Source organism: Cupressus sempervirens, chromosome 3, assembly GCF_028749045.1.
Source record: "Cupressus sempervirens isolate cs-2001-9-10 chromosome 3, ASM2874904v1, whole genome shotgun sequence".
Lineage (NCBI taxonomy): Eukaryota > Viridiplantae > Streptophyta > Pinopsida > Cupressales > Cupressaceae > Cupressus > Cupressus sempervirens.
The window spans coordinates 144,693,594-144,709,228 of NC_143120.1; the positions used below are offsets into that span (position 1 = coordinate 144,693,594).

The window sequence follows — 15,635 nt, forward strand, 5'->3', positions numbered from 1 at the left end:
CTGGGTTCTCAAGTTTCAGTCTTGGAATGTTATACAGTTTACTGCTGTGCATGTTTTCTGTTCCTTTCCAAGCTTTGCTTTTGCACTACGTTTCTGCCATTCGAAATTTGTCTCGCTTTCTCCTGTTTAACAGAAGCTCTTGCTTTTGTTTTGATGATTTTCTTAATAAATGCTTCTTCTATTATAGTTGGCTATTCTCTGTGTTTTCAAGTTCAATCTTGGGATATTATACTGTTGTATATGTATTTTGTTCTTTTTCAAAGCTTGCTCTTGTAATATTGATTTGCATTGTTTTCTACTTGTACCATAAATCTATCTTTAGCAGTTCATCATGGGATGTAAGTATCATGCTGAGGTACAAGAAATGAATAGTCGAAATTTCTGTCCACTTACAGTTTAAAGTCAAACATCTAACACTGCTTTGTGGTCGGTTTCCCTTGTACATGTTTGTCCTGGACTGCTAGGAGTTGTTCTGATCTCACTTGTGTTTTTCCATAGTCCCACATAAGATGAATGATTCCCTTCTGAAGCAGCATGGAACAAGCCTACACAGTTTATTTTATACGATAAGATTCTTCACAAATCCAATATACCCCCTTATCTGCACTGGTTCATTCTTTTAATTTTTTATTTTAACTATTTAACAAGCTTTTCTTGCAAGGCAGTTTAATATAACGCAACTCACAAATTATATGTTATTATACTTAATTAGATGTAAAAAGTTTCTTGCTTTAGGTATATGAAAGCTGGAATACACTAAAAGGCTAGTTGCAAGTAGCCATCGGGGTTTTGCATTTTATTTGTAGAAAAGCAACTGGAAGTCTTTTATCGACTTTGTAACTGTAACTGAATTTATACTATGTATTGATCTTAAATTTTATATAATTGCAGAATGGGTATAAGGTCTTTGATGCATGATCCTTATAGTTGCTGCACTTCTAATTAAACGGCCCAAGATTCCTTCTGGATCGTCACTTCTCAATTGGAAATGTGAAGAAGAATATGCTAAGATTTAATCCACAAGTATTGGAGCCTTAAATATTTCTCTTGTGGTTAACAGCAGACCACTGATAATTAACTATTCAAGGGAGGCAAGCTCCTTACTATCGGCTTTTTTTCACCTTGCATCAAGTTATCAGAACATCACTAGCTTAATGTTGGAAAATACCTATTTCATCTGTTGTAATTGAATTTTGTAACCAAATTTCTAATTGAAGAGGTTTAAGTGATGCTTCCTGGGGTTATTGTGTTAAACTTATCATGAAGTTCTGTTTTCTTCTTTACTCTGTTCCTCTACATATTGGAAGGATATAATTAAAAGCTTCTCCATTGGCTCCTGATATTCTGTTGAAACATTTTAGGGTGACTGATTCAAATTTATTGTGGTTTTGAGTTGTATAAAATTTCATGAACATATAAGAATAAGTGAGCCTCAAAACTTTTCTAAATTTTTTCTAATGAATTATTTGATATTTTTATATATTTATTGAAATAAAATGAAACATGTTTACTTACTATTTTTTAATAGAACATCGGCGATTTTTTATATTCTGTTTACATCTCAATAACTTTAAATTTTCTTTGTATTTACCATGTCACTGTTGTAGAGAAATCACATGTTCCTTTCTTAACATTTGGATAATAGATATTTCTCAACTTGGAGATTTTTAGCATGGTCATTGCGAGCTTTCTGTTTAATCTTACTATTATAATTTGTGAAAAAATGACTTCACAAGAACTGTAAAAGAAATACAAATCTTTGATATTGCTGTCACAAATTCCCAATCAGACTGGGAGTACAACTAGTATAGATATCTTAAATAAATCTATCTAAAGAAATGTCGATAGATATCTACTACAAAATAATTTTAATTTATTTTACCACACTAAAATTATATATATTTATTTCTTAAAAATGGATGATTTATATCTCTAAACAGTATAATTCAAACCGATATTTTATGTGGTATTTATTAATTTTTTTAAAAGTATATTCTATTTATAATAAGATTTAAACTTTTGACATGTATATGGTTGTCAAGTTTTAGCTAAAAGAATAAAAGTTAACATTAACACGCTCACACCATCCCATTCTTCTCATTCTGCCATTGTAGAATGCCGGCATTAATAAAAACTCAATCAACAAAAATAAACTGAAGATTGGTAAGTTTATTTTTTTATTAAATCTAAAGATTATTTTACAAAATAAAAGATAAGAAACTCATAAATTAAAAACTATCGATTACTATGTTCATTACAAATTACTTGCAACAATCAAAAGTTGCACCCAACACAGTACTTAAAGCTCCTCAGAGCTCTCTTTGCTTTTCATTTGGAATATTCATTGGTTTCTGCCCCAGAATCTGTTGTTGCATAAATTCCTTCACCTAGAATTGCTGTTCGCTAAAATCATTGCTCAAACAAACATTAGTCAATCCTATCTTACCAAGCCCATGGAACCTGCTTCAACACATAAAAAGCCTTTTTTAACATATACACCTTGCTTTTTTGACCTAGAATTATATGGCTAGGTGGTTGTTCCATATATACTTCATTTTTCAACATAATGAAGACAAACTAACCATCCCATTGAAATACCTTTTACTTACGTTGGGCTGCAATTGCTATAATTGCTTGCATGGTCTCCATTTGTAGCAATTGGAGCATATGTTTCATCATAGTATCTCCCAAACTGATGTTTATTCCATTTGAAAATCAATCTTGCCTTATGCTTCTCTATTCTTGCTTCGACATTGCGCCAGGTCTTATAGACCCATTTTATCCAAATAACTTGCTTATAGGAAGGCGAGTTAGTTAGACACCATGTTCTATTTCTATTCCATTTATCTCCTCATCCATGACCTCACACCATTTCTCCTCTTTGATGACATTGCAAAAATAATTGAATTGTTGTGAGAGAACATTGCAAAATTTATATTCCCTTACTCTTGGTCTTCCTTGGGCATTAAGGGAGGCAATAGTGGGGGTTTGAATTCTCACTATTATTGCTTCTTTATTGTGCAGGCTGTCAAGAGTTGTGAGAGTCGTATATTCCTAATATCTCTATGATAGCGAATTTTTATGAAGCTCTCTAGAGGCAATTCTCTAGAGCTCGTGGCTACTTGCCTTTTTGCCTATTTGCATCAAGAGCTATGTAGAGTGTACAATTTGATTGTTTGTGAAATTGGAGCTCTATGGAGTTGTCCGTCCAAGTCTATATCTGTAACCTCTTGCTACTTTTCATACTCTTCATCTTCATTATCAATGGCTCTAGTTGTGATACACAAATGCGTGTCCAATGAGCCATTCTCAATATACTTAGCATTTTTGTTCATCATAATTTTCTTTTTGGTCAAATTATATGATGTATAGGCCTTGTACTTAGAACTATATGATGTGAAAATGGGCTTCTAACCCTTGTCACCCAACATTTAACTCTTTTGTTTGCAACATGAGCATATGCAACAATCAAACACTCTCAAGTGCTTAACTATACATGTGTGTTTTGCCCATGCCTCTTGTGGAATCTTGTCATGGATTGCTTTTGTGGGACTTCTATTTATCAATAAAATTGTTATCAATAAACGTCACCTCAATATTCATTTCGGAGTCCCTTTGATTTTAGCATGCCCCTTGCAATTTCCATGATGGTCCTATTCTTCCTCCACTGAGCAAAAACTTCCACAAATCATTTGCAACCATGGTAGTCTTCATCTTATTTTCCCACACATAATAGTTTTGTCCGTTAAAGGATGGTAACTATTGTTAGCTCTTTCCTTTATATTTGACCATGTCTCCTACACTAAACAAATGCCCACAAGGATTTAGGGTCAAATGGATATGATCATGTAAAATAATTAATTTTCCTAAATATTGGACAAAGCCAAACCACTGAAAGTGACATTTGAATTCTCAATCAAACTAGGAATATAAATAAATGCAATCAACAAAAATTAAATGGAAGACTAAAAATATTTCTTTCTCTATTAAATCCTGAAATCAATTTATAAAATAAAAGTTAATTAACTTAGAGATTAAAATAGTATGTTGACTAAAATTATTTGCATTGGTAGAGAAGTCCACCTAACAAAGTATTGGGAGCTTCTTAGACCTCCCTTTGATGGCTGCTCACTTGAAGCTACATAGTGTAGGGAGCAATCATCGTTCTTTGCACAAACAACTATTGCTACACAAATCCCTTCACATAGAACTTCTATTAAAAGCATACTTCTTCAATATTGACTCAAGAGCATTCCTCTTTTTTGTCTATTATTGTCTAATAGATTTTACCCCTCATTTAATTTAAAATAAAAATAAAAATGACCCACTTTCATTTAATCTACTGGCAAAGAGTTTGCACTAGCTACAAGAATATTAGAGGCGATTGGGAGGGAAGAGATATTAACATTCTACAACAAATAAATCCCCTACAAGTTGCTCTTGACAGGTCGATAGTAATGAGAATGAGGCTCAAGGACATATTTACAATTCCAACAAGAATCACTATTATAATTTTCTTTTCTTAGAAGTTTTTTGCATGCTTTGTTTCCTTCCCTTTCTACCTCACAATTAAAAAACTCTTATTTTGTAGTTGTTTCTAAAACATAGTGCACCCTTAGGGATTACTCTTTTCCATGTCTTGTTAGCTCTTTTTTTCATTTGTTCTTATATACAAGATCTTATATGTGATTGCTCTCCATTAGATTTAATATATTTTGTGGTTATCCTATCATGCAATATGTCTTATTATTGCACTTACATCTAGTATAATTACTTTAATTGTCTTATATTGTTAGATTTTATATGATTATATTGTGATATAAAACATATTATATATTTAGAATAATTGTTTTTGATGAGATAAACAACAAACAACTATGGTGAACCCTTTACAAAATAATCCCCAAGGGTAGAGACAAACATGCCATAAATAAGACATTAATAGAACAAAACTAGAACTATAGACTACGCACATCAAAGGCAACTTCTCGATTCAATCATGATTGAATAATGACTTTGGAAAGAAGAAGAAAGAGGGGAGGCCACCATGGAGTGTTTGTCACCACTTCAAGGGGAAGGATGATGAAGCAACAGGTGATCAACTACTACTAGAAGCAAACATGGAGCAACAACAAGAACAAGAAAACATGTTGCAACCAAAAAGAAACAAGCTCCATGAAAAAGTTAAAATTACAAGGCACAATAATGACACATCAAATATAGATTCATCATCATCCTAGGTGTCATCATAAGTAGAAGCAATAAATTGGACAATATGATAATCAATATGAACATTCTTCCACAATTTTTTTTACAACTCAACTATGAAAAATTCAAAACCAAATGCATTCTTGAGAAGCAATGGCGATGCAGAAAAGGAAGTCCTTAATAATCAAGCTATTGAGTCCAAGGTCTATCCATACAATCAAAACTACATCCCCAAAATAGAGTTCCCAATGAAGGAAGTGGACTCATTCAACCTTCAAGATGTGAATGATGGAGTTTCCCATGTCCTTATAATGAGAAGTTTCCCAAAAACAAAGGGGAAGTTTAGGACGTTTAACCCAAACTGGACACACATTGATTAAAGGGTTAAATGTGGCAGTCTATGGTTTGACTAAAATCAAGTGCTCCCCCCAAGCTCACATCCCATTCAGTACAAATATTTTTCCTTCAATGAAGAACATGAAGAAATAAAGAAGCCCTTAGCACATGGGAAGAGCTCAACTTTGTTGGTCATGAAGTGTCTCCAAGAATTCAAAACTCAACTATGAAGTTTTGGAAGAGAAGGCCAAAGAGTGGAAAATCTATTCACTAGACCATGGTCTTGGTAGAAGTCCTCATCTCCACCATACCTTGGAAAAATACTACCATCGAGGAGGGTTTAACATTGTAATAAAAGAAAATTATTGGATGAGGACACTCACTAGGATGAATGCACATAAAAGGAAGCTCACCCATATGTTATCTCATACATTGGAATGAAGATGATCCACTTGGCTCAAGTTCTACGTGGATGTCATGATCCTTAATTGTTATGGAAGATGACCATGCAAATAGAAGTGGAAAATGCAAGATCAAGGGAAATAATGGACATGAAGATGAATTTCTATGTATGTAAGTGGGCATTAGATTGAGAAACCAATTCTTGGATTAGATCTAGGAAGACAAGACAATAAATAGCTTTTAGTCTAAGTTTTAGTCTAAAATGGTAGGTTAGAAGAGAACGTGAGGGTCAAGGGAAACCAAGAGGTTAGGGACAAGTCTAGTCACCTTTGACCTTGGAACTTCTGATGAAAGGACTACCAAGTAGTATTTCTTAGTCAGACCTTCCTTGTAGCATCTTGTGCACATGTGTTACTTGTCACCCACACATAGACGATGGAAAACTATTTTTAGAAAGGATTGTGCCTAAGTCAAACCCTGTTTGAGAAATTAACCTTGAAATTGAAATATAAATCATTTAAAGGAAAGTGTGTCTCTGTACAACTTAGGCTTGATAAGATGCCCTTCATGGTGCCAAATTTATTGTAAAGATGCTTGAAATAATTATTTATCTTGGGTCTAAGATAGGAAGAACATAAATGGCTTACAAATGCTTAGATTGTTGTATTCCATGCTTGATGCTTGACTGAACTTCAACTTGATTTCTTGATTTGGCTTGATTATTTCTTGATTTGATATTTCTTATGAATTGTTATAGGTGATTAGAGATTCTTCACAAAATGAGGGAGGTAGCTTTGTTTTTATACCTCACCTAGCTATTTTTTGGTTCAAAACATGAAGGATTCAAACATGGTTCCAAGTATATTGCAAAAATGAAATGACAATTGTGAAAGAATTGATTAATATCAATTCTACACAACCCAAGAAGAAACTGTTAGCCAATAACCTGTCACAAGAGAAGAATAATGGAGATAGAAGAAAAGTTGTTCTCAAATGTGAAAAATGCATAAGAGATAATGAAAAAAGTACAAGGCTCAACCTTATAAAGGTGAGATAGAAACCCTAAACAAAAAAGCTAGGTTGCACATTATTAATTAATAATTAATTAATAATGCACCTAAATGAAGCTTAAGTAACTAGAGTAATAGAAACTTATATAATTAAATCAATATGATTTAATTAATAAGTATAAATAAAAAAATACTCTAATAACCCCCCTTAAGCTGAAAGCAAGGAGTAAGCTTACCTAGCAAAGAAAATCTATGAAAGCAAAAACAAGTGGGTCCTAGCAACAAGGTCTGATCAGGGACCCAATACAAGGAAATCTCTATAAACTGGAGTAAAGGAGAAAATCCAATGGGAAAAACCCCTCTCCAAAAAGAGATGTAATGACTTCAAGAGACTCTCTCAAAGCCATACATACAATGCATGACTTTAACCCCCCTTGTGAGAGAGGGTCGAGGCTCCAAAGCCCCCCCATAATGAAAGAACCCCTGGATCAATGAACAAACCACTGTGACTCCAATGCAGAGGAGTGAAAGGTAGTGGACACTGTAAAGGGAACCTCGAAAGTTGAGGTGTCACTGGAAGGCCAAGTTGATGCTCAAAGGAGAAGACACGAGGATCCTGAAAGGGAATCCCCAATGTAAGTGGTATAACAGGTGTGCTAGCACTGTCATCAAAGAGGAGATGAATGTCCTCTATAGAATCCTCAACAACTGCACCTGGTGGCTCGATGAATGGAGCTGGAGGATCAAGTAGTGTTGAAGAAGAACTCCGCTGAACAAAAAAGAGCTCAAGAGGAGGTGGCAAGGCAGTCACAACAGTAGTCTCAGGAACCACACAGAGGTTCGAGAAACTTGATTGTACCACATGATGCTCTCTCAAAGGAGGAGAGTCGTACTTTGGCAAAGGTGGACCAAAGTGTGAAAAGGAGTAGAGATAGGTGGAAAGATCAATTGTCCCTGTAGCAACAATACCTCCTATCATACTATCCCAGATGAAAACTAAATCTGGAGTGAACTCAACTGTCTTCCCAGACCCATTGTGAGAAATATGATAAACTGAGAGAAGGTTTGTAGATAGAGATGGAACATACAATACATCATTGAATGTGCCATCCTGAATGCATACAATGCCTTTCCCATAGAAAATCATAATAGTGTTATTCCTAATGATAATATGGGGAATAGTAGAAGCCTCAAAAGAAGAGAAGATCTCTTGAGAAGATGCCATATGGTGAGAAGCACTTGAATCTAGTATCCAAGGGACCTGTGAAGGGGATGTGAAAGAAGCCCGTAATGCATGACCCTTTCCAAGATCCTGGTTAGCTGTAGGATTGATAGAAGAAGACTGATAAGCATACCCTTGTGAGCCAGAAGAGGATGGAGATGAAAGATTGCTCTTCTAAAGAAGAGTTTGCAAATCTACAATCTATTTCTCTTAACCATCAAACTTCTTCTGATAGCAAAGTGACTCATCATGTGTTCCCTTCTGACAATAGGAACATGTAGGTCTCTCAGTCTTCTATTTCTCCTTCTTAGAAGAAGATGGTGGGCCAGTAGAGTGCTGAGAAGAGGAATCTGATATTTGCTTCGGCTTCTATGTGCTTTGAGGTGGCTTGGCAATCAATGCTTATGACTGTGAACTTGTAAGAGAATCCATTTGAGTGAGCTTTGATTGCTCATGAGTCAACGGGTCACAAAAGGTCTCGAAAGAGGGCATAACATGTCGTGCACCTAGAGCATCCATAGTGGAGTAGAAGGTAGAAGTGAAAATCTGATAAGGTCCTCAAAGCTTGGACAATATCAGGAAGATACACTCATTATCAAATTTTGTCTTTCTAGCAACTTGTAACATAGATCGAAGAGACTTGAATTTCATCAAGAAATCCTCAATGCTAGTGAATGATTCAGGAATCAAGGAGGTAAACTCCACATCTATCTGTAAAATCTTGAACTGATTCATTGTGCCAAATAAGGTTGAAAACTTGTCCCACATAGCCCTGGGTGTATTCAAACCATCCAGGTGAAATAATAACCCATCTAAAATATTCATTGCAGTGAGGCCCATTGCCTCATCCATTTTATTGCGCTACATAAGAAGCTCATAAGGCCTCTGTAGAACTGGCTAAGCCACATCGAGACATGACCATAACCCCTTTGCCATAAGCAATCTGGTCATCTATCCTTTCCAAGTATGGTAGTTGTGTGGTGTAAAGCAAGCAATATAAGAGTCCGCCATTGAGAGAAGAAGACAGAAGTAGAAGGGTCTTATCCTAAATTTAAAGTACAAAAGAAAATGTTCCCCCCAATATAGATAATGATATCTCTCAAATACCAAAGTAAACAACTATAGAAAGTATAAAAACTTAGAAAGGAACCTAGATTCAAATGCAGAGAGGAGAGAAACAGAAGCCTCTATGTCAACACAAAAATTGAAAGCTCAAACGAATTCATAATCAAACTAAACTAGTACCATTGTCTCCGTCTTTGAACTAGCTTTTCGGTACTTCTTTCAGATCGGAAAAAGACCTCTGTATGCCCAAGTTATGGCCAAAAAACCAACGGCAGGTCCAAAAAAGGAGCTCTTTGGAAAATTATAGACTTGGGAAAAACTTTGACGGCCGTACGGCCGTCATATGAAATTTTGTTGACATCATCACTAACAGTGCACTAATGTCACTGGCTAACTGGTCGCTGATGTGGTAGTTGATTGAGCACTGATGTCACTGGGTGACTGTGCGTTGATGTGGCACCTCGAAATGCATGCCAAAAATGTAAATTTTTTTTTGCATGTGCAAAAAACCTTAAATTTCACCAAATTTGGTGGATCTCCAAAAATCTCGCCAAAAAAGCAGATCTCAACAACAAAACCACCAAATATGGCGGAGGAGGGAAAAAAATTTAATTAATTAAAAAATGCCAAAAATGGCGTACCACTTAGCTATATCGGTTTGCACAGGTAGTGTACCATCTGACGCAGGCTGTACAAGCTCCTACGCAGGCGTACCTTGCTGTACGTGCTGACAGTGTCCAAGTTGTCAAATCAACTTTTTCAAGTTGATTAAAAAACTTTTCAAACGCATCAATTATAATAAAATTCGTATTTCAACTTTTGCAAAAAAGTTTAAATTAATTTTTTTTTATGCAATTTTTTTTTAAAATAATAAAATATTTTTGTACTTTTTTCAAAAAAAATTACCTCAGAATTTGTGCCAAAGGTCAGAAATTTTTACATGTTGGTCTGGTAACCAAAATAGGTCAAATTTTATATAAAAATTCTTCGGATCAATCCTCTGAATCCATTGGTGAGGTCTATTTTGGCTCAAGAGGCCTCCAACAAAAGTGTATCCCTAGATCCAACCAAAAAAAACTTCTGAAAGATCAAACCCTTGAAGCTCCAGAAAATTCTTCAATCAAGAACAAGTAGCCACAGATCTAAGCTCTGATACCATGAAAAAATTGATTAATATCAATTCCACACAACCCAAGAAGAAACTGTTAGCCAATAACCTGTCACAAGAGAAGAATAATGGAGACAGAAGAAAAGTTGCTCTCAAATGTGAAAAATGCATAAGAGATAATGAAAAAAGTACAAGGCTCAACCTTATAAAGGTGAGATAGAAACCCTAAACAAAAAAGCTAGGTTGCACATAATTAATTAATAATTAATTAATAATGCACCTAAATGAAGCTTAAGTAACTAGAGTAATAGAAACTTATATAATTAAATCAATATGATTTAATTAATAAGTATATAAAAAAAAATACTCTATACATTGTACCATTAAAACTTCAACCTATTTGTGTGGGGCATTTCCTTGGTCAAAGACAAGTGGAATCATCCCATACCTACCTAATGTCCTCATACCTTATGATTCAAGACCATATTTGGGTTGGGGATCTAAATTCATATGAGGGTTCCAAACATAATGCACAAAATTGAGGTCATATCAAGTATAATGGGTGCAAAAGCCTTGGACATGAAAATGAGGTCAAGGACCAAAATTCAAAAGCAATACAATTTAGGCAACCACATTTATTCCACACTCTAGCAGGAGTATGAACTTTCTTCATACCCATGGTAAAGTAGGTTAAATTATAGAAACACTCTTATCGAGGTAAAATAGACAAAGAAAACACTAGACCCCCACGTGACTTAGGTCCTTATCATTCTAAAACCAAGGCAAGAGAAACATTCACATAAAGAGATAAAATAAAAGACATGACCATACTATCTTGGTAAGAATAAACTTACTATGGGTAATGTGGAGAGACATAGATGCAAAAGATGGAGTTCATAGAAAATCATGCTATGCTAGTCAACTCATCCTAAGGATAACCAAGAAAAGCATAGTATGCAAGTAAGCCTTGTTTAAACAAATGATACAAATAGATAAACAACTAAAGTATTTTATCTAGCAAAATATGTCAAGAAAATGGCTCAAGAGGATTCCCCCAAGGAACACATTATGTCCAAAGAAACTTTCTATAAGGAGGTTACAAAGAAAATGAAGGGAATAATCTCTTTAACACCCTTCCTTAATTAATTTATATTGTTAGTAAAATAGTTGTTAACGTATGATTATGTGCTTGAAGGGGTAGGCAGTTGGGTAGTTCGTTGGTCGCAATGGTTCTTCGCAATCCTTTATCACATTATATTACATATACTTGTATCGTTCATCATCATTATGAATGAAAGAGTAGTACGGTCATTGCAAATCTAAAACATTTGCATTGAATTTTTTTCTAATCCTAATAAAGAAGTTCACAAGTTCTTCAATACTGTGTGGTACTACATTGTGTTGCATGGGATTACTTTCCTTGGTGGTTTTTTAGTATGTCCTAATCTTGCTACCAAAAGCAATAAACATTTGGCAGTGTTGTCTTCAAAGGAATCTAGGAGTGACAAAGTGGTACACAGAGAAGGATGCATAATGCAACAACCCATCAACGGAGAAAGTATCCATAACAAAGACGATACATTCTAGGAGTTGTTTGAGGGAGAATGACACATGACTTCATTTCACTACTACAAGCATCTATAGAAACCCATGTAAAAAGAGAGGTTTTGGAAGAGCAAGTTCTCAAGGTCGTAATGCTACACTCTCTTGGAGTAAGACATGTTGTAGAATGGTTAATGAGAAGGCTCCCTTGACTATTGACAAATGTTTTCTTGGCACTACAAAATTTAAGTAGGGAATTCAACTGAGAGAACAAACACTAGCATTCCTCTGAAGGTTTGAGGAGAACATGTGAAGAGAGACAAAGGAAAGGGACAAAAGTTGAAGATGATAAGGCACCCCTTCAGAGATGAGGAAGTAATGCCAAAATTCCCGAATAAAGAAAATAATCAAAGAGAATATATAGACAAGTTTGAGGCTATTCAAAGGGCCCAAAGATTGAAGGAACAAGAAGAGCATTGAAGATGACTAATGAGACTTGCACAGGGAAGGATAGAGGAAAGGTTTCCTGAAGGGAACCAAGTAGGCAAAAAAAAACAAGTAGAAAAATCAAAGATGCAAAGTACGATACAGAAGGAGGGTACCAAACTAAAGGGGATGTAGTAACTAGTGAAGATATAGAAAAATATTATTAGAAGACACCAGAAGCCACTTAAGAAACCTCACTTTCATGTCGAGGGAGAAGGCATGCAGGGTTCAAGGGGGAGGAGAAGAATCCAAGTATGGTGGTGCAAGGGATACTAATTCATCCATACATTATAGAGGGGCATGAAAACAACCTATCCAACTCTAACACATTAATTTTTGAAAGCCACACTACACCAACAATATCAAAAACTATATCCATGTCTCAAAAATAATTGTTACCAAAATTCACATGTGATAGGAAGGAAGACCCCATGCACCATTCTAGAACACATGACACCATCTATTCTTCCAATGGACTGATATACTAGGATGAGTGAGCTAAGCTATTCCAACCATGCTAAAGGGAGTAGTAATAGATGTGTACTCAAACGTGGATAAGACTAAAATTACCTCATGGGAAGATTTGAAGAAAGTATTTAATGATGCAACAACTAGTTTTGCTCCCACCCTAGTTCCTTCTAGGGTCTCCTTATCTCTTCCTCTTGACCTATTAGGATTTCTAGTTACCCTACTCTTCTTAGGATCCTATCTATGAGGTCCTAGTCCATTCAACTAGTGCACACCAATTAGATAGAACAAATATTACTTTACTACTTCCTAGGCTTGCTTTGACCTTATTGCTTCCCCTTCATTAACTCCACAATCATACCTCCTTTTGATTAACAAACACTCTATGAACAAGCATAGGTATTTTTGAAGGTCACTTTAATCCCTTCCAATATATGAAACCACTCTAGAGGTTGGAACCCTAATCGAGTTCACAAAATCACATTAATTTGCCCCAAAACTGCCAAACAAGGCTACAAGCAATTAACCCTCCTATTGGTGAAAAATTGGAATAACTTGGAAAATTCCTTAACAAGGGTTTAACCTAATCATGGATACAGACACCTTTTTAAGATAACTAAATGATTCTTGGGGTCTCAGTCTCCCAAAACATTTGTACATCATGACCTACATTAGTGCCTAAAAATCAGGGTTTGTAAAGAACTTGAACCAGTTGGCAAGAATTGAGTCTTTACCCTCCGTAGAACCTTCACCAATGTCCCCCAATTTACTTGGGGCTTCAACACACACCACTCTATCACATTCCAAGCTTTGATTGAACCATTCCAAGCATTCAGTCCCTCCTAACACTTTTGCACTTGATTGTGATCCCTAGCCATGCATCTCTGGCTCGCATAGGGACTCACCACAAAATATTTCCCTTGATTTTCGGGGCCCATCCTTCAGTGTACAATATGTACAAGGAGTCATTGTATTAATTTGAAGAGGTTGTATAGATCTTATGGTGGGAAGAGGAGCTATGACTCCATTTTGCTTAGTTGCCTGATTCAAAACAACATGTAGGCAAGAAATAAAACAATTTATTCAATCAACTAAAACCCTAAAAATTCAAAAATTAATGAACTAATTTAAAAAAAAATTGATTCCTCTAATACTTCTAATCACTAAAAGATCAAGTTCAATCCATGAAAGGACCAAAAACTTAGAAAGCATAAATTGTAACTAATTTCTTGTTGTTTAGTCTATACACGCCAAAAATTTAGAAGCTTCCAACCCCCTCAAAAGGTCTAGGGTGGCCTTAAGTACTCATCACAAGTCTCATACTAACTATTTCAGATAGTTACCAAGCCTCAACTACAAAGTTTCTTGAATGCAACAAAAAGTCGTCAATGTTGTCAATGACAACATTGACAATTTTTGAGCAACTTTTACATCTTTTAGAGTTTGGCCCTCAAACTTGCTCCAAAGGTTACCAAAATTAATCAAAAGCCTTAAATTGAATTAATACATGTAAAAAGGACCTTATATCACTTATTTTTCCATTCTATCCTCCAAGGCACAAAAATGCACTATTTGACCTACTCATGCAACTAGGAGCAACTAAGGCTTAATAGGGCCTTCCACACTTAACCTATCTCACCTTAGGACTAGAGTACTCCCATTATTTTCCTAGTGGTGTGGCTTGCACCAATAAAAGAAAAAATACCTTAGGATCCCTAGGTGTTCCATGAGCCTACCTAGGTGCCCCTACACCATACTTTCCCACAAAAGAAAACACTGTCATTCCTATGGACAATAGGTCTTGGTGAATGCTTGCTTTGTTGAGGTCTACCTTAAAAACCCAAGTTGCTTCTGAATCTGGCTTGTCTTTCTACTTGATGAGGTGCTCCATATACACCTTATGTCTGTTGGCCTTCTTAACCCTTGAGTCCAACCCATGTTCAAATTCCAACTTGCTTAATGAAGGGACTATTGTAGGTTCCAGATCAAAACTGATTCCTTGACTATTGTGAATACTTTGAGGTATGGTACATTTGAACTTGACTTAATCTTGCACATTGAAAATAGGAAAGACGCCCAAATCTAGTGGCAGATCAAGTTTATAAGCATTAGCTCCATATTTGGCTATGATTTTGCAAGGCCCCACTCTCTTCATTTGTAGCTTAGTTGGAACACCCTTTTGTAACCTGGACTTGTTCAAATACACCATGACATAATCTCCAATAGTGAACTAAATGTCTTTCCTCCTTTCATCTACCTTGGATTTCAATTTTTGAGTGTTATCTTGGATAGTTTTCTTCACTTGTTCTTCGATTTATTTCATGGTTTGGGAAAAATCTTCAACATGCCCACTTCTATATTCCATTCCTCCAAGATCCCTCAACTCACATACACCCCTTAGATGCATCCCATACACAATTTCAAATGGCCTTCTTCTTGTGGTCCTATTCTTACTATCATTGTAAGCATACTCTACTTGGGGAATGATCACATCCCATGTTTTCCCATACTCCTTAGTTAGGCACCTCAAGAGGTTACCCAAAACCCTATTAACCACCTCAATCTAGCCATCAGTTTGAGGATGGTAGGTTGATCTAGTTGATAGGTTTGTACCAAGTCTACTCCACAAAGTCTTCCAAAAGTGGCTCATGAACTTTACATCTCTATCTAAAATAATGCTCAAGGAAAGTCCATGAATCCTCACAACCTCCTTAAAGAATAGGTGTGCAATGTGACTAGCATCATTGGTAGTCTTGCATGGAATGAAGTGCCCCATCTTACTAAATCT

At 35.6% G+C, this 15,635-nt stretch overlaps 1 protein-coding gene across 3 annotated transcripts in view; it reads left to right on the forward strand.

The window, feature by feature from the left end:
* SEC15A (exocyst complex component sec15A) overlaps positions 1 to 1,233 on the forward strand; it is a 44,619-nt gene extending 43,386 nt beyond the window's left edge. For all 3 annotated transcript variants that reach the window (XR_016362010.1, XR_016362009.1, XM_089818715.1), the window contains one exon: positions 892 to 1,233. The gene's annotated coding sequence lies outside the window, so the exon portion shown is untranslated. The remainder of the gene's footprint in view (positions 1 to 891) is intronic.
* Positions 1,234 to 15,635: the final 14,402 nt, after the last annotated feature.